This window comes from Marmota marmota, unplaced genomic scaffold (genome assembly GCF_001458135.2).
Source record: "Marmota marmota marmota unplaced genomic scaffold, marMar, whole genome shotgun sequence".
NCBI classification, from domain to species: Eukaryota; Metazoa; Chordata; class Mammalia; order Rodentia; family Sciuridae; genus Marmota; species Marmota marmota.
In genome coordinates this window covers 7,702,216-7,720,137 of record NW_026000016.1, presented here as the reverse complement: position 1 = coordinate 7,720,137, position 17,922 = coordinate 7,702,216, and the positions used below count along the sequence as shown (strand labels likewise).

At 40.3% G+C, this 17,922-nt stretch overlaps 2 long non-coding RNA genes across 2 annotated transcripts in view; one reads left to right on the top strand and one right to left on the bottom strand.

The window, feature by feature from the left end:
• The window catches only part of LOC125618438, a 62,471-nt gene extending 44,824 nt beyond the window's left edge, over window positions 1-17,647 (bottom strand). The window contains exon 1 of the long non-coding RNA XR_007349701.1: window positions 17,599-17,647. This is a non-coding gene — a long non-coding RNA (uncharacterized LOC125618438). The remainder of the gene's footprint in view (window positions 1-17,598) is intronic.
• Window positions 5,532-8,787, top strand: LOC125618437. Its single transcript, XR_007349700.1, has 2 exons — window positions 5,532-5,992; window positions 7,505-8,787. It is a non-coding gene; the product is annotated as an uncharacterized LOC125618437 (long non-coding RNA).
• Window positions 17,648-17,922: the final 275 nt, after the last annotated feature.

Sequence of the window (17,922 nt, the reverse complement as noted above, 5' to 3'; positions counted from 1 at the left end):
TATTCTTTTTTGTGGGGAAATTAATTTATATGACAGTACCAGAGGTTGTTAGGTCCCTGTTGCTGTTTTAAAAGTAAATATTAGTAGCATTTTTTAGAAAATTTACTTCCATGGAATAGAAACCTTAAGATGTTCTTTAACTAATTTTTATAAATGAGATCTTATGGGGCAGGGGGTTTATTGGAAAGCTTATTGCTACTTATGAATTCATAAAAATGAAAGGGATTTAAGAGAGTTCTCTAAGGTCACAGATGACTCAGTGATAGGATGATTAATTCACACCCACATGGGAGTCAGGGCACTAACCTCCTATACCTCTTCTAAAACATATGATCCGAGCCCTCTGTGGACCACAGGCTCATGAGACTTTTCTGATGTCTTTTGTTCTCCACTGCTATGTGGGATGTTTTTCATCCAAGGAGATAAAATCGTAGAGTATAAGGACTGAAAGAATCTGGAAGAAGAGTTGATTCCAGCCTTTTTCTTTCTGTAGAGAAGGCACATGGAGGCCTCTGCGAGGTTATCCAAAATCAGGCACACTTGCTTAAGAGCCACACAGTGACCACGACACAAGTCCACTGGCTCTTCCACTGCACCACCCAAAAGTAATAGAGAACACACTTTCGTTCACAGTGTTGTAAAAGTTAAACTTGAAGTGCACTGAGGCCAAGATGACTCTTCTGATGCTTGACACTTCTGGTTCCTATTTTGGGACTTACTTTAAAATATTTTAAAAATATAAAACTCAGTCTTTGCAGGTATTTGATAAATTCTCTACCACTGAACTAAATCCCTAGCCTGGGGCTTACTGTTAAAAGTATTCATGCTTTATGTAGGTACCATGTGTTTCTTCTGGTAAACCCAAAGTAATTTTTGTGGTATATTTGAGGAAGATTTCATCTACCAGCATAAAACTTATAATAAACTTCCAGTTCCACCCTTTCCCCCTGCCCCCAACAAAGGCATTCCATTCGGCACGTCGTGGGCAACTGACTGCAGAGCATGAGCACCATGTGAAAAAGTAATTACTGCCTTGCCTAAGGAATGAAACCGATTCTATCAGCATGTCTAGGCTTTTGCAGATAACAAGTGAGCAAAGCCATGGCTTAGTAAGAACATTGTCTTTTTTTAACCTTTTGAAAATTCATTCTTTTCTAATGATTAGGTATGGAAAAAAGTGAGTTAAGTACTGCTTGACAGTTTGCTCAATAGAAGCTCAGTAGTATCACATCTCTTAGTCTTCTTTGATATAGAACCAGCCATCTGTATCAATGACTTCTCTCTCTCTTTAATAAGTTGTAAATTGAGCAACATAATTCTTCCCATGTCCAAGTCTAGTCAGCCAAAAGACCATGTTCAGAAATTGGCTGGCTGTATGTTATAACTCGTCTGTCGTCACTTTCTTCTGTTACTATCCTGTGGTTTGTTTTTGTAGACTTTAAGGACCTATTTGCTAGTGATTCACTTAATTTGGATATATGCTACATGGTATTCTGTGCTTGTGTTTGACCAAAATGTCACATTCCACCACTGTTATGGAGATGATCACCAAGCATGTAAAAGGCTCTACTTGGGGGCTGGCCAAGGCTCCTTATGTAAGACTTCTCTTTTCACAATTGACAAGGCTGATCAGATCTCTCAGTTTCTGTCTGTGGTACCATCATTTCATAGCAATGGCCTAATTTTGAATGGCAGGCTCAGTCTTCTTTTACTTGTGAACATATCTGAAATTAACACTCCCTAAGACACAAAGTCCAGTGAAACAATGGCCTTTCCTTTTGATTCTTCTTTTAGAGCCCTTTGAGTTGGGATTGACAACCTTTTAAAGAGAGGGAACTTTTTGATAGTGAAAATATTAGAAAAAGAATGGATTTCTGTATTAGTTGGAAGATTGGAACAGATGCTTTCTAAAATTCCTCTGAAGCTAAGATTTGTTGAACCTGTTCTCAAATGCTTCTCTCAATGAAAAGGAGCCACAGGAAGCTTAATAAATATAAACAGAAAAGATTTTGTTTTGTAATTATCATTATTAGCTTTACTGGAAAAGAAAACAAATATTCTTTATGGGTTTTTATTGAAAGACTCATAAAGGATAAATGTTTTATTTTGAAAAAGAAAAAGAAGAGTAGTCTAGTTTGTTTGGTATGTGGGGAATCGTATTAAAGTGGGCAGATACTGCAGATTCCTGGGTAGCAGCAGCCTGAGACTGGTTTTATCATTTCAGTTAGGAAGCAGGTGCCACTGTATTACTAGTAAATTTAAGACAAAGGTAGAATGTGTCAGCTACACAGATCATCTCCCCATACCTTTATGAGAAAACTTTTTTTTTTTCTGAAGTCTGCAAACAACAGTTAATCATTGCATCTCCTAGTTGTGGTGGTAAACAACTCAGTTGTTGATCGGTAGAGCGCATCTGTGGGCTTATAATTCAAGTCAACCGTGCAGGGAGGAGGGAAAGAGAGGAAACACAGTTTCATTTCCCATGAACTCTCCTGACCTTAGTTAAGGTAGGAACTGAGGAAAACACCTGTAAAAATAACAGCCACAAACTACAGAAGGACCAGCAGTTTGAGGTCTAAACACTTTCTGGTTATTGTACATATAAGGTCAAAATCCTCAGCAGTGAATCACAAAACTAGAATTTTAGATAGCCTTTGCATATGATCATAGAAAAAGAACAACGTCCGCTCTATCTCACACCAATTTGATAAAGCAGCATGACATCTACCTGCGAGAATACCAGAGACATAGGCAACTTGATGGGAAGGAAAAATTCAAATATTCTTTCTCACAGAATCATTATTTTATTGACTAGATTAGAATCAGATATCTTCAGCATAATTGCAGGACAACTTTGAATATATCAAAAATTCAAAATGTCATCTCTAAAATGTACTGTGAGCCATCATAAATACAGAAAGTAATAAACCAATTTTGAGGAACTATAATCTTAAATTCTGTGATCCACATGAAAGTGAATTGTTAACATCAAATAACTAAAATGATTTATATATTTACCTCTAAGTCATATAGAAAAGGGTGGGACACACTTAAATGTTCTAGAAAAAACTTACGATTTCACGGCTTTCCTGTATTTATGTGATGATACGGTGTAACTATGAGTCAGTTCCTTGCTGTTCCAAGCCTTAGTTTTCTGATCTCCAAGACGGTGGCACCAAGGTCTGTCCTGCCTTAATTTAGAGGCTCAAAAGGCCCATAGGCCAAAAGGAAAACCATGTTTGGGACAGTGTTTTTCAGTTATCTGCATTCTTGCATGTGGCTTGTAAGAAATTCAGATAATGTGAGGGAATGAATGTTAAAGTGAATCACCAAGAATACTGGTGCTTGGAAAGCTTTTGTGTGGGTAGAGCTGCCACTTTGTTCTGTGTGTCCCAATGCTCCCTGACCTCAGAGACCTGCAGAATGCCCCATGTCCATTGAGCCATGGCCAGCCCTACGGTGAGCAATCCTATCAAATACAAACATCCAGAGGGTTCCAACTCTCAAGTGTCTTACAGAAAATAGAGCCAGGAGCTCCATCTGGCACTCCATTTGCTAAATGTCCCATTGATGTCAAATACTAGAAAATGTGGCTGTTTAAAATCCCAGGGAATAAGATTTCCACTCAGCAGCTTTCTAATGGACACGTACCACATTCTGTGAAGCAAAAGCCCTCTGCTGAGTGGTCCGGTCACAGGCCCTTGCTCACAAGCTCTCTGGGTCTCCGGTGTGATGTGCAAAGACATGCAGATGAGGAAAATGAGTCTAGCCTCTGTGGCTTATTAATATGTTGAGTGCCGATAGAGGGCAGTATTGCATATCTGCAAAAGCTCACACCACAACCTAAGACCACCAAAGCACCTCTTCCACTCTCAGACATCAGTTTAATAATGAACAGGAGCAATTAAAGCAGCTCCCCCATGGAACACATGGCTTCTGGTCAAAGCTCATTATTGCTTCATCACCACTTTGATATTTGCAAAGGGTTTCATAGTCATTTTTAGTCATTATTCCTCCCCAGTACTTTTCTGCTGTATGCCAGATCCATTAGCCTCATTTTTTAGAAGACTGAGATACAGCGAGGTTAACTGAATGGCTTTAGGTCATTCAGCCTAGAGCCAGAATTAGAAAGAAAATGCAGAGTTCCCACATTCTGTGCTGGAACCCTGAATAAAAATCATCAGCCTTTGTTTGCTGTTGATTCATTAGGGATGATCAGCTTGAGGGTTAACTGGGACTTCACAAACAGCATTCCTATCCCTACCACTGCCTAACTGCTGTTTATCCAGTGAAAGTTGATAAGTGATAATCAAACCAGCTAATTAGGTCTGTTCTGCAGCTCAAGGAAGGAGTGGAAACAGACACAGAAAATCTGGCCAAATGGTGAATATGATCAAGTGCTTTGGGATATTGGTGTTTCATCCTTCAGTGTTCCCTCTCGACTATTCAATAACTGAGAACAGATTGCCAAGAGCCTGGGAGCTGTCAGATCCCTCTCTTTCACTCTTCTGCCATTGACCCCTGACTCCCACAGAATCTCATTTTGCATCCCACATTCTGAAGGCATTGAATCATTTTTTTTTGTCTAAGCACATATTGGCTTCAGTGTCACCTACCTACTGAGGCTGGCTGCCTCATTTGAGACCTGGTGACATGTTCTATTATGTAATATGCTGGCAGATGAGGAACACTCAAATCCTTCCTGTTATGTATGGAGAATCATCTCTAAATCGGAGGCTATTTCTTACTAAATGACACTGATAAATTGATAGATGGAACCAACTGACAATAGCTCCATAACAATGTGGTATTTCTCATTGCCAATTTATTTCTAAAATACCATTAAGCAAAAGAAGCCTTTGTGGCTAAGGAAGAGTACCTTTGCATTTTGGAAGCACTTTAAAAAAAAATTTGGTACTGGGGATTGAACTCAGAGGAGTTTTAAGCTATTTCCCTAGTACTTTTTTTTTTTTTTTTTTGAAACAGTCTTGTTAAGTTGCTAAGACTGGCCTTGAATTTGCAATCCTCCTGCCTCATCCTCCCTAGTGGATGAGACTATAGGTGTATACCACCATGCCTGACTCTTCATGTATTTTGGAATGACAAATTAAGATTACAAGGATTTATGATCAGGCCTTGATGGTAAATGTGCCCTTGTCACTTGTTGCAGTGTGGTCTGGCAGAGCATAAGGGTAAGGGTCAGATGCATAGCACATTGGGCAACTGAAGTATCTGGTTTGGGGTTGTAAAATTTATCTCTGGTGGCATCTCTCTGTCTGGCACCTCACTTACCCCTCTAGAAAAAACTGTTGGTCCCTAGATAGGCAAGTGTTACTTTCGGTCTTAGTAAACCCTGTGCCAGTCTTGGGGCAGTCGGAAAGGGTGGAGGAAAGCATGGTGTTTTGATGGCGCTGGCCTGGTCTCAAGTGACACACCCAAGTCTGAATGGTTTGTGCCCACATCCTTTCCACTGCAGCAGGGTAGCTGGTGGCAGTCGCCTTCACAAGAATTGGTATGTGTTGTTGTTTTTGTCAATTAGAATACCGCTTGATTTTGATATAAATGGGCTATATACTTATTGCCCCAGACACATTGTAAATCAATCTGAGAGATTCAGAGACCAGTATAAAACCATTGGGTCTAAAGTTTGTACAAGTGTCTGTGATTCAATATGGCACCCTGGTATCTAGCTCTCCTCTTTTTTGGTGGGGCGCTATATTGGGGATTTAACCTGCAGGCACTTTATCACTGAGGTACATACCCAGCTCTTTTTACTTTATTTTGAGACAGTGTCTCCCTAAATTGCTGGCCTAGAACTTGTGATCCTGATCATCCTGCCTCATGCTGGGATTATAGGCATGTGCCACCTTGCCTATATTTTGTAACTTTTTGAGTTGTTGAGTAGTCAGTGTGAATGAACACACATATTTTAGTGTGCCTCAGAATTAAACGTGTGAATTCTGGACTTCTCTACTGCACCGGAGATTCAAAGGTGGGTTTCCATGGGTCATTCTTTATGGAATGCTGTGTAAACAAATGGGAATCTCTGCTCTTTCTTAGTGGCATGGACTTTAGTCGTCCTTTCTGCTCTTTGCCTTCTAGTCTCATTTTGGCCATTGACAGTTATGCTCCTGAGAATGTAGCTTCATTTTACTTTAAGTAGAAATAACTGCCAATCTTATTCACTTTATACTCCATCCTATCACTTGTTTCTTAGGCTCATCAAAAAACTCTGTCCTCCCTTGCTTCCTTTTAGGACATAGAAATATACATTGTGTCTAGCAGTTTGCTTTTGTTATACCCACCAGGTCTGACATGGAGAATAAATGTGAATTCATACCTACTTCATAGGTCATTATACCTTAACTTGCTATTATTGCCATAGGATTGAACAAAGGTGAAACTTGTCTTCAGGTGGCCTGTTGATGAAGATGTTACATAGTATCCATAAAATTCTAATGCATCTTTAGGACCTAATTACATGATTCATGCATAGAATGCCTTAAATTGGTGTTTAAGTACAAATGCATGCACATGTTTAAGGCCAACACAGTGCTATTCAAATATATTTTTATTTCTATACCACAACAGATTTTCTACCATTTTCTAGAACTCGAAAAATTAAAGTCAATGACAGCGGTGAGAAGAAAATTTGCTGTGCAGTTTTCTGTTGTGCCTACAATCTGAGTTATTTATGTTTAAAATTACATATTTCAAAATATTTCAACACTGCCCAAATGCTTTATAAAGACCCAGTATTTCTTTTCTTTAAGAAGTTCTGATTTTGTTTATTGAAGAAGCAAAATTATAATCAAGGAACATTGAAGAGAAAATAATTCACCATTCAAACACATCAGCTGATCTTATTTATTTCAATTTTCTTTCTGTCTTTGTCCATATACTTGCAATTCTAAGAGGTTTGTTTTCTAATGTTAGCTCAACCATTAGCAAGTATGATCCTGAGAAAGCATCTTAACTTTAATAAGTATGAATAAGTATGTTACTCATTCATGTCATTGGGTAGTTATGGGGATCCAAAGATAATACAGGTGAAAATGCTTTGCATACCATAAAGTGCCTTTAATGCAGAAAGGGTTGTCATTTTGATCTAAAGCTCTTATTATGTGACCATGTCTTTTGTCTCTCCAAAAGCTGTTGGCATCTGTTTTTAGAGAGTGACAAATACAAAATTCTCTTTTAGAGATTAAAGAATCTGTAAAGATTTCAGAGTACTTGACCCAAAGAAGAAAAGGCTGAAAAGCTAGTTACTTAATATCTTCAACTATGCAAAGTCTCTGATAAAGGGAGAGTGGGAACCAGCTGCTATCCTTGTCTCCAGATGTAAATAAAAAAGTTATGGGTTTCAATTGAAGAGGAAATTTAAGTTATTTTAAGATCAATTTCCTGAGCATAGGGATTGTTATTAATGAGACTGGGATAGGTAGCATAGGTTATATTGCTTTCAAACTTGAAGAATGTTACATTTGTCTTTTGTCATATACAGGTATAAAATAAGCTGGTGGATTCTGTGGCTCAGCAGTTCAGACAGAGCATGGAGGGAATGGCTTATCACTGCTCCACAGTGACTGGTGCTTCAGTTGGGAAGACCAAAAGGCTGAGGATCACTTACATAAAGGGGTCGGAGTTACCTGTAGGTTTCTTCACTGATGTGTCAAATGCCTAGGGTCATATTGGGCCTCTCTCTCCCTGTGTGTCATACCTTATTGCTCAAGTTTTCTCCAAGATGGCCATCTCAGGGTGGCCGATGACATCTTCCATTATTGCTCAGAGCCCCAAGAGTAACTATGAAAGTTGTATGGATTTTTAAACACTTATTTATAAAAATCATAAGACTACTTTTTTGTCTGATTTTCTAACAAAGTTATTGAGGTATAATGGTTATACAAAAAAAACTACACATACTTAATGTGTGTAATCTGATGAGTTTGAGCACACATGGATATCTGTGATACCTTTGTTACAGTTAAGGCAATAAATGTACTTAGTGCCTCCCTCAGTTTCCTTGTGCCTCCCCCTCCCTTTTATAATAATGTTTAACATGAGATCTACCCTCTTCACAAATTTTTGAAATGTACAATATCGTACTGTTCACTATAAGTACCATGTTATGCAACGGATCTCAAAACTTATTCATCTAGAATAACTGAAACTTTATACCCATTTCCCCCATCTCCAGTTCCTGGAAACTGCTATCATATTCCCTGCTTCTATGGGTTTGACTCTATTAGATACTTCAGATAAGTGGAACCATGAAGTATTTGTCCTTCCTTGACTGGCTGACTTCAATTAACATCCTCTAGGTTCAACTGAATTGTCATAAATGGAAAAATTTCTTTCTTCTCAAAGACTGAATCATATTCCATTGCGTGTGTGTGTGTGTGTGTGTGTGTGTGTGTGTGTCCCATATTTTCTTTATCCATTCTGTAGAGGGACCCTGGGTTGTTTCCACATCTTAGTTATTGTGAATAATGCTAAAATGAATATTGGGAGTGCAGATATCTCTTTGAGATCCTGATTACAATTATTTCGTATATACATCAAGAAGTGGGATTGATGGATCATATGTCAGTTTTATTTAAAAAAATTTTATGAAGAAACTCTATATCATTCTCCATAGTGGATATACAACTTTATGTTCCCATTACCAGGGCGCAAGTAATTTCTCCACGTACATACAAATGGCTAACAGGTATATGACAAAATGCTCATTGTCATTCATTATTCAGGAAATGTAAGTCTAAAGTATCATGAGACTTAGGATGGCTATTATTAAAAAAATAAAAGAAGATAACAAGTGTTTACCAAATGGGCTGGCTTTTATAGTTTAGCTTTGGAATAATATAGTGTCACTTCTACTAAAATAGGATGTTGGAAGCAATCACAAATCCATCCACTTTTAAGAGTTGTAGACCTTATCTCTCAATGCAAGTTAAAGAACTTGGAAACATATTTGGAAACCACTACAAAATCAAACTGTAACTCATTTATTTATTTAACGGATTTCCATTTATTAAGCTAGAAAACTAAGAAAAAAGGCAGCATGTCTTTACCTGTCTTCAAGAGTTTGCAGTAGTGGTGGTGAAGTTAGCCCAGATTTAAGGTGGGATCTTTGGGGAGGGACTTTGTGAAGGCCATTCAGGTTTCCTGCCACTAAAGTCCTTCTTTGGAGGACTAAGAAAAAATTCCTAGTTCTTCTGAATCCAACTAAATCAGCTAGCAACAAGTAGTTTTCAATTTGTTTTTATTTCTACCCCTTGGCCTGTGTTTTCTGAATTGTGGGCACTGGGATTCCTAATCTTTGGCAGTGAGTCCCATTCTAAATGTAAACAGATGGGGAAAGTGCCAGCATGACGGAGTGTAACACATTCTATTGCAATAACATGCTGATGTTGGTTGGGCACATGTAGCTGCATTAAACAACTGTATTTGCTGAACCCTGTCCATAAGGACTCAGAAGTTTCACATGGGAGAGATGCACAGCTAATGCCTTTCTCAGGTCCACCCAGGAGAGCCTGGGCAGCACCATTTCGGTTCAGCAGACCATTAGTGCAGCAGCCTGTTTGATTATGAGCTTTCAGGGGAATGTACCAGGTTGGCCATAGTGACTTGTAATCATTTGTTTCATGTTCTGCAGCTTATGAATTTGTTTTTTCAGGGCAGACAATATAATTAAGCAACCTCAAAACCAACCTCCTTTGCTACCACCTAAAATAACTTCATGACTGAAATAGGTCCCATTGCCAGCTTGACCACATTTGACTCAGAATCAGTCTGCTGTTCCCTCTGCCCCTCCCCAGCCTTCCTCCCTTGGCACAGAAAAAGGCTGAATAAGCTCAGTCTACCTTCCAGCCCAGTAGCAGGGTTTTCTTTCCTTTCCTTTTCTTGGTCAGGCTAGAGGAGGTAGCAATCCATTGCTGACACCAGAGGGGTGCCCACAGAATCACTTGTTCAAACATACTTCTCCTTCCATCCTGAACAAAACCATCAATTGCTATTTTGATAGCTTGTAGCATTGACTCTAGAAAGTTCAGTAAAACTTAAATGTTTTCTGGTTCAGTGCATTGACTCAAAAATACTAATGACCATAATAATCAATATGGTTTTTTTTTTTTTGCAATCAGCGTGTGCCACCCACTTTGCTGATATTTTTTTCTTGTAACATCTTATGAAGTCTCTACTTAACAAGGGACAATGAGTCAGTCACTGTTATTATCCCCATATCATTAATAAGGAAACTGAGGCCTCTAGAACTTAAATAGGTTGCCCACAGCAAGGAAGAATCAGAGCCAATTTTTGAACTTAAGTCTGTCTTACTTCAGAACTCTTGTTTTTAAACACTGTGTGGTTATACCATTGGTAAAATGATAGATCCTGGGAATTTGAGACTTCTATATATTTTTAATTATTACATTTACGATACATTTTAGTGGTAGAATCTGGAGTAGGGGCATAAAAATATCTCCTTCTTAGAAAGAACCCTCAGGACACTGAGAAAATGCAAATATAAGATATAGGGAGATACTAAGCATAAGTCTATACATTAAGGATTTATTGCCTACCAACTATGCATGGAGAATTATACTAGGGGATAGGAGTGTGGGGTCAGCCTAGTCAACCTGCAGCTCAACATCCTTCATATGCTCTTTCTACTGACTTTGGGTTATAAGGGCAAGACGTATAGAAGGGATTTCAAGTTGAGGCCGTGTTGCTCTGTACTAAGTTCACCTTGTTCCTTGGCTTTCTGTCCACTACATTTCCCTGCCATTTCCTAGAGCCATTGTCTCATCCTTGGTACCTAGAACTGATATTGCTTTATCAAAAAAAACAAACAAAAAAACCCCAATCAAAACAAAAATCAAATGATAATCGCACCAACAATAATAAGCACTCACTAAATGCCAGGCACTGTTTTAAGGTCTTTATATGATCTAAACTTCTTAATAACCTTGGAAGGGTTTAGAGATATAGAGCTCTGTATCTTCCCTTTAGTCAGTTGAGACTGCTATCTCACAACATTTCTAGCACTATTTTCTGCCCCTAAAACAGAAAGGCAAGTTTGAGAGAATTTCTGACACTTAGGTCAGAGTTCTGAATAGGACCAGCAAGGAGTGAGCAGGACAAGATAACAACCTCTAGGCAGCTTTAGGAAGAGCAATGTGGGTGCCTTCCACTCTGGAAAATTGAACCATTCATGTGGGTCAATCACACTGTGTAGAAATGACAGCACTCTGGGAATTTACACTGAACCTCCCAGACCAGCCTCACTCTCAATCATCCTGATTTAGCCCCTAAAGTCCCAGAAGACCCAAAGCTGTCATTTGTGTTTGATTGTAGCATGAACACCCTGTGGAAGAAAATACAATGGAAAAGCAAGACCTCAGGGTCCAAGGCAGCAAACATCTTCAGCAGAGCAGCTGCGGGGACTTAGAAACCCACAAGAACCCCCTGTATGAGCAGTGGTAGCTTGGCTGGTGACCCAGTGGACGTAGAGCAGCTGGACTCCCTGGATGTTGTCATCCTGGGTTTGTCCCTGATGGACGGGAAGTACTTTCCTCAGAGTGAGCACTTAGTGCTGACTGAGAGAATCGATGGGAGAGAGGGGGCTTGAAGGTGCCAGAGGAATCATAAATATTTTATACTGTTGAATCAAATGGAAAAGGCAAAGCTATTTCTTTTTCAAATGGAAGTGGTGGAGACTTCAAGATTCCATTCAAGATTAATAGGCACACTGGCCTGTATTCAGAGCTTGGAGACAAAACAAAAAGGACCAGTTGAAGTTGTGAAGCACAGAAATAGAAAGAATTCCAGGGCTGGAAAGGGCAGCCTTTAGTCATGAACCCCATAGGCCATGAGGTTGGCTGATCTGCAAACATGTCTCCTTTTAAACATTCCTGGAAAGAGTGTAAACTAGAACATTGTTTTCAATACATTCTTATGAGTTTGGCTTGAACAATAACATCAGAGGTTACATGTGAAATCATGGGGATGGATGAAATATTGGGAGTGGCCTTGTTCCTCCTCTGCCCTCTGCCAGGGCCCATCACGCCTTGAATCATTCCAGAGTGCTGAGCATTTAGGCTGTTTGTAGACACCGACAAGGACAGATATCTCACCTCTTGCTTTGGGAATTTCTTTCAAGTTTAATGGACCCTGAAGGCAAATGGAAGGTGATTTTCGAGGCCATTTCCTTTGATTGACCTATTTCCAAAAAAGGATGCCTCTACCTCTGTTTTCTGCTCATTTCTGTGGAAAGATTATGCAGTGATGCTTCTTTACAGAGCCTACAGCCTATTTCTCTCTTTGTGATCTGAGACAGTCTTAGGAAGTCAGCTCAGAATTTATCGTCAGGGCAAGGTGGATCAGCTAGTTCTTTTGGAGGGGGAGGAGAATAGGGTATAGCTGACCATTTGGGGATTTTCCCGGCCCAGGAGAGGCTTCCAGGAAGCAGTGCCACTCTGTTCAGGCTTTCTAAGGCACAGATCTATGTTGGTCACATCCTGTGTGGGTCCTGCCCCAGGCCGCATGAGGAATAAAAGATAAGCTCACATTTCCTGCCTGCCAGGGACATGCAGTCTTTCAATTTTGGTTTCTTGCTGTCATGGCTCTCAGCTACACCCAGGTCTCTGCTGAGCTCACACTAACCCTGAAGGGAGTCAGGCAACCTGGGCTAATCTATCTATGCAGCTCCAGAAAGCGAGAGCATTAATCGGATGACTCTTGACCTCAGGAAACACATAGTTTGGGAGTTAGGAGGAAAAGCAGTTAGCAAAGCAGAGCAAGACAGAATGTTTCTGATCAGGGTCCCTTATAACCACAGCCTGCCTCTGTGAGAGGCTGCTGGCACATGCACCCCTTGGCAGCTGCCCTTAGCCAGGGCATGAGGACTTTCTCTTTGCCATTCATCCTTGTTTCTAACCACATGTCCCACTGGCCTGTCTGCAAGAGAAATGGGAGATACCATTCTGATGCCTTAGAAGGTGCTGCGTTCTGGGGCTTCCTGTCCCCTGCACCTCTCCCCACTGCACCTGTGGGGCTCAGGGTTACTCTGTTGCCCACAGTACCTCCATTAGTGCTGGCAGCCCAATCTGGCACAAGGCTTTAAGACAGCGGTGCTCTTTCCTTCAAGGTCAATAAATCCAGAAAGTTCTTATCATGCATCACTCCCTTGAAAACAAAACACAACAATGCCCCTCCCCCACAAACCTCAAATCCACACTCCACCCCAACAGCAACAAAAATAAACCTTGAGGGTTAGGAAAATTAGAGAAGCAGTGTTACCTCATTCTTGGGGCGCTGCCTTCACTTTTGATTTTAAAGTAAATGGAAGATTCAGGGGGAGGACCACACAAACACACACAAAAAATCACTAGTTCCCCAAGATGCATATTTCCTTTGCTTTTGTCCCCTTCTGCCTTTTCCTTGCCCTGCCAGCACCTCTGTGCTAGGAATCCAATGCCCAACACCTCGATGTGTGGCATTTAATTTATGAGTTTCCATTCCTATCAGAGTGGTGGCTGAGTTTGAGGCTTCTCTTGCATATCTCCCCAGGTGAGGTCAGCCAGACTACACACAGGTAGCCCAGGGCGGTCAGCAAACCACAGACCATTGTCAGGGACATGAAAGCATCCTGCCCTTGTGATGATTTATTTCCTCCTTCTGCCCTTTTTATGCCATCTTCCCCCTTTTTCTCCTGCTTGTTCAGTTTTTCCTCCCTAGTTTTTTTTTTTTGGAACTAGAAGATATGTTTTTCTGTCACTCCTTGTTGTAACCTTAGAAGAGGCATGGTACCCCTTGGGACTCATTTTCTTCGTGCATAGAAACAGGGGGTGGGACTACAGTTTAGGGAGAAGTCAAGGGGGCTGATCTAGTTGAAATGACGACCCAGGGCCTGCAGTCTTCTCCAGATGCTTTTGCTGGCCCACCCAGGGCAGCTTTTAATGGGGCTCCCAAGGGCTTGCTGGGCTCTACAATGTCAAACATTCATGGAAGTCAGCTCTGCTAGTCAGCAGACTCCCTTATTAGCACAAGAACCCCTGCTGGATGCTCAAAATAACAGATAAAATAACAGATAATACCAAACTCTCTCTCTCTCTCTCTCTCTCTCTCTCTCTCTCTCTCTCTCTATATATATATATATATATATATATATATATATAAGCTCTCTCTATATGTGTGTATATATATATATATATATATGTTATATATATTATATTTATATATATATTTTTATATATTTTTTCCTATACATACATGCATACCTATAATGAAGTTTAATTTGTAAATGAGCAACAGAGGGGCATATTTATTTCCAACCATAAATGCTAATAAAATAGAACAATTATAACAATATATGGTAATAAAAATTATGTGAACCTGTGTTGTCTTTCAAAATATCCTACTATAGCTTTTCACTGATAACATGCTCTTTATAGCTTCTCTTTGGCATTTCCAAATTGCCAGCATCATTACTCCTGTGCTCTTTACTCTTATTTTTAAGTAAAATCAGGGTTACTGGAACATAAGCAGTGCAATACTGTGACAGTTCAACGGATAAGAGAAATCTACTGAGTGACTAACAGGAGGGTATGCCTACTGTGTAGGGAGGCTGGACGACAAGATGACTCACATTCCAGGCAGAACCAAGCAAGACAGCACAAGATTTCATAGTGCTACTCAGAATAGCACTCAATTTTAAACCTAATAATTTTTTTTTGAAATCTTTCTTTTAATATTTTTCAGACTGTGGTTAACGGCAAGTAAATGAAACTGCAGTGAAATTGTGAATAAGGCCGGGTGGAGGGGACTATAGCATTTTTTTTTCCCCTCTCCTGCCCACATTTGGCACTGTGGCCACAGAAGGAAAGCGATTGCTAGCTCCACGCCAAGCTGCTAAGGCAGTGTTTCCTCTCAGTTGTCACTGAGTGCATGTCGTCCTCTGAGAGACACATCTCTGCCAACATAGGGTGTGACCTTGGCCGCCTCTGCCAGTATACTAGCATCTGAACCAAGCCAAATGGGAGCTATAAAAGGGACTGCAGGGGCCAATGAAGTCATGTCTGAAAACATTTGTGAGATCTTTGGATTTCCACAGCATTTTTCTTTCTAGAACGAGGCTCTCTCTTAAAAACAATGAAATAAAATGCCATTTGTGGGGTGAATTTTAATACACGGCGTACAATAATCCCATCATCATGCTGTGGTTGAGTCCCTAATCCTGAGGCAGGGCCAAAATGTAACAATTTAAATTATTTATCAACATATTTTCCCCCTCATCCCCACATGGATGTTGAAATGGTTCTCTAATACATTTTTTAAAATATGCTCTAGGTTCACGACCTCAGCTTCAGGGAATCATTACATCTCATCAGTTGACAGCGCCAGTAATCAGCTCCAAAGAGCATGTGTGCTTCAAAAAGACTGACTCAGAACAGCCTCAGAGGATTCTTCTGTGGGGTGCAGGTCGGGGTTCAAGCTGAGTTTTTCAACACTGGGCAAGGTTCGGGGCTTGTTTCAGGGCTGGGATTATGATGTGGTTCTTGCAATTAATCTCTTTCACAAAAGATACAAGAAGTTAATGTGGATTCCCTAGAAGCTGCTGAGGTTTAAGATTCTTAATTTTAGTGAGAATTTAAAATGGAAGGCCCACCAGTAGCATTTGCCCTCAGAAATGTGACCTAATCATATTTGTTTTCTTTTAATGTCCTCAAGACTGGCAACCCCGGAAACAAGGTGGATTATGCACAAGGATTTTCCAAATTATCATAAGGCTTCAAACCGTGTAAATCCCAGCCAAGAATGAGCCCTTAGAATATTGCTCCAGCAGGAGGCGACATAAAGATAAGGTGAGCCTCTTTAGAGGCTGTAGGATTTATAGCACATAGTAGGAATTCTTTAAACTGAGCCCTCAGATCAAAAAGGGCTACTAAATGGAATTCTATGAAACTGGCAGTATCCAACTATTTCTTCTCTATAAAAATGACTGTCTTATGTAGTTTGACTTAATGTGCACCCTTCAGATGTGATTGTGACCTTTTTATTTCAGAATAGAAGGAAGACCCCATGTAGAGTTTGGAATAAACACCTATGTGTCCTCCCAGGCCTTGTCTGATTCAGAGAGCATCCTATATCTCTGTGAAGCCCCTCCTGATTTCCACTACCCCAATCAGAGTTAGTCTCTTTCATTCTGGGGTTTTACTGATAGCTTCCTAACAGTATTTATGAAATGCAGACATTTAATTACAGCAATTTGTGTTTGTGAAGACCCCTAAAATTCCAAAATTTTTGAGGTCATCATATATAATATTGCAACTTCTAGCTACCTTTTCTCATAGTAGGTGCTGTTCATTTCATTTTGCTGTTCATCACTCCCTAAGTCTAGCAAAATTGACTACAACTAGTTGGCTGTTCCAGAATTTATAATGAAGTTATAATTTTTGATCCATGGGGCTTTTAAAAAATGGTTATAATCTTTTATACTGGGATTTGAAAAGCATGTTGTCTTTGTAATCTTACGAACTCAATAGCGTTTCTGTGTTGTGTACAACCGCGTGGCCCTTGCATTGATGTGATTTCAAAGAATACATCAGATCAAAGATGACCAGTTTTCATATCACTTTCTGGTGTTCATATATGAATACACTACCGGTGACACTCTCCATCATGTATAACCACAAGAACAGGATCCTAATTAGAATAAGTTTTATTTCATGTATGTATAATATGTCAAAATATACTCTGCTGTCATGTATATCTAAAAAAGAGCAAATTAAAAAAACAAAGTCGACCCGTTTTCTCAGTCTCAAACTAACCTGCAGTTCATCTTGCTGAGTTCCCCACTGAGGGTAGTGGTGAGGGGGGTTACATGGGGCACTGAGGGTGTTCAGGGCCTGAACATGTTCAGCTAAACCACATGCGTGCATGCTGCATAGGGTGGGGAATTGAGGAGCCCTGAAGCATCAAGTTCAACATGTGTCAAATTTTGGAACAGAGCATCATCTCTTCATCCTCCGTTTTGTCTTCCTTCTGCCAACATGTTCCCATTCCCATGTGGGTATCCACAGTGAGGAATTCTTATGTTGCCCAGATATCCAAGCCAGAAGCCCTGGAGACCCAGTCCACCTCCCACCCCTCACCTCCCCAACCTCAGATGGATTATCTCACTGTTCCTCTGCTCTGTGTCCTTCATCATTACCACCACTGCCTGGAGAAGTTCAAGGGATCCACATTTCTCTTCCTGGCTAGCCTACTGGCTTTTCTACTTCCTCTCGTCTTCTTTGCTTTCTCCATCAAAGTAAGCTTTAGAAACTTCACTTCTGATCATGTTGCCCCTTTCTGAAATTCCTCCTTACAAGTTACTATAAGGCTTCCTGCCTTATGCTCTAGAACCTTGGCTCTCCATTCCCCACCCATGCAGTCAGTTATAATGAACTCTCCCCCAATTCCTCTTCCTCTGTTTTTGTTTTTGCTGCTTTCTTTGAATGGTAAGCTCACACCTTCACATCACTTGGTCAACTTTAGATCAGCTCAAGGATCACCTCCACCATTACCTCCCTGGTTCCCATAGTGCCCTCAGCTTACCTCTAGCAGGGCGATGGGAGATTTCAGTCCATCAGCAGCTCATCTTAGCTGACAATTGAATGTATTTCCTGTGCCACTGCCTTTGCTTTGTTTATGGGATGCTACATGATTCATAGATTCTTGTTCTGAGTCTATTCAATAATTTGCTCTCCTTGGATAGGACAGTGATTAGTTATGAAGATCAAGCTCCAGTTCTGGATGTGGTAATCCTGTACCTTGAATATTTCATAGCCTGCTACCATGGGCATTAATTCATGAATGACAGAGATCAGGCACCGTACATTTTAGCTAGTTAAAATTTAAAAATCTACCACCTCTGGTCCT